We start from the raw sequence: 2615 nt of genomic DNA, 5'->3' as shown, positions 1-2615 counted from the left end.
TGAAAATTTTATTGTTTTGTGGTCAGTCTCTTGAGGCATGTTTTACTGGCACTGATGAAGATAGTGTGTTTGGAGGACTGTCAGCTGACTGTGATAGCAAATTGCGGCCAGACCACACTCACAAAGGTGATCAGAAGCCCCATAGGCACCCTTGGATTGCAAACATAAACAATTATTACCAAAACCAAATATCATGCAGTAGAAAATATTTTTTTAAAAACACTGTGTGAACAATAAAGATATTTGCAAATAAAGATATGACTGCAAAGATATTAAAAGTGATAACATCAGAAAAGAGAAATAGAATGAGAAGAGGAAATGTAAACAAGGAAAAGTGAGAGAAATGTAGGATTGTGACGTTCTGGCCAGAGATTAATAGGAAACTGTATTAGCAAAATGGCCAAAACATACTGAAAATAAACAAATATTTAAAGTAGAGCTAGATAATGAATAAAAAGACAAAAGAAAAGGAGGTAATTGATCCAAATTAAGAAATAAACTGAATTACAAGATATGTTAAAGGAAGAATTAGGCTCAGAATAAAAAAAAAATAAACAGGGATTGAAAATTAAACACTAGACTCTCCAAATCTGTGAGTGCTGCCAGTCCTGTGAGTTTCTTAACACCATAAATTCCTGTCTGCCATCTCAGTTCACAGACTTGACTAAAGTCACAAGTTCATATGCCCTAGTCAGATCTGTGAATACTGCAAAACTTATGAGTTCCCCCAAACCATCTTTACTTGTGTCTTATCCTAGTTTCCAGGCATGGTTTGGGTAGTGAATCCCTGAACACCTGACAGAATTGTGGGTTCCAAGACCCCAGATTCACTGTCACAGTTCTCACTCATCCTGGCATTGTTGGAAGTTGGATCATCTTCCCACTGACACAGTACAATTATTTTTATAGAACCTTTCTGCTCTTGATGACATCCCAAAACTTCAAGACATAGCTAGGGGTTGTGCAGCCTGTGAATTAACTCAGGCAGACCCAGGGACCAACATCACTCAAATCAAAAATTAAGACCAACCTTACCCACTCACCTAGCTATCAATCTGTACTTCCCACCTTTCATACCTGGAACCCTGGAGATGCTGGAACCTCCAGCTCCGAAGTTCAACTTATCCCTCCCTGAAAGGAGAACATTTCTTATACTACATTTGCACATCAACACAGAGTAGTTCCAAGACTGAACACCAAGCCAACACTTACTAATCAAAACATCGCAAGTTGGGGTAATAACAAACAAAGATAAAAACACCCAATTCACAAAGGCTAGATCATAAACCCATAAGAAAACCAACACCACCAAGGACAGAGCTCTAGATGCCTACGTTTCATCACAGAAACACAAACATGATTAACCAAGACATTATGTCTATTCCATAAATAAGCACACCCACCTTAATATACCTTGAGAAACATGACCTAGATGATGCACAGGATAATTATATGAATAAATCAACTATAAATATATTAAAGGAATTGAAAGAGGACAGGATTAGAAGATTGAATGAAAACTGTAAAAAAATAAGTCAAATGAAATAACTACAATAATCCAATACACTAAATTACAGTTCAATAGCAATAGATTATCTTAAGTAAAGACATTTTGAAATAAATTTCAAAATGAAAAGGTCATGAAATCAGATGAAACTCTTAGAGAAAAACCTCACCATTAGATTGGATCGAGAAGAAGAAAGAATATCAGATCACAAAGACCAAGTAGAGGAAACAGACGCTCAGTCAATGGCAAATCTAAAATAACCCAGTGTGCTGGATAGCTGTAGTGTCAATTTGACACACCTGGGTTGAGGGAGCCTCAACTGGGGAATTTCCTCTATTGGACTTCCCTGTGGCCATGTCTGAGGGGCATCTTCTTGATGAGTGATGTGGGAGGGCCCAGCCCACTGTGGGTGGTGCCACCCATGAGCAGGTGGGCCTGTGTTGCATAAGAAAGCAGGCTGAGCAGGGGCCAGGGGAGCAAGCCAGTAAGCAGCGTTCCTCCATGGCCTGTGCTCCAGCTCCTGCTTCCAGGTTCCTGCCCTGAGTTCCTACCTTGGGCTACCAGATGAACTGCGACCTGGGAGAGGTAAACTGAATAAACCCTTTCCTCTACAAGTTGGTATTGGTCAGGGTATTTTGTAACAGCAATGAAGAGAACAAACCAGAACACCCAGGAACGGAACATAGAGGACCTGTGGGACATTATAAAATACCAAAACTATGATTCATGAGTATAGAAGAAGGAGAAACGCAGGCCAAAGACAGAAATATTTTCAGCAAATTCATAGAGGAAATTCCCCAAATGTAACAAAAGCAATAAGTACCATGGTTCTAGAGTCTTACAGAATACCAAGTATAGAGGACCAGAAAAAAAAAAAAAACTCCCGAACTCTCCCAGCCTGCACTACTATCCTCAGGCCTCTTGGGGTAAGTCTACAGCGCAGCTCTCCACGCTGGGACTCCCTAAGCCTCATTCACCCTTCCACCCCACCCACCACCCCCCTGCCCCCCCGCCTGGCATTCTATACTCTAGCTTGGACCCTGTGCCATTCCTAGTCTTGGGGCCCCAGACACCTGGGGAACCAATACTGTTTCCTGATCCTTCTCAC

This window comes from Nannospalax galili, unplaced genomic scaffold (assembly GCF_000622305.1).
Source record: "Nannospalax galili isolate Female #2095 unplaced genomic scaffold, S.galili_v1.0 scaffold3227, whole genome shotgun sequence".
In the NCBI taxonomy this organism is placed as follows: Eukaryota; Metazoa; Chordata; class Mammalia; order Rodentia; family Spalacidae; genus Nannospalax; species Nannospalax galili.
This window is presented reverse-complemented; position numbering follows the sequence as displayed.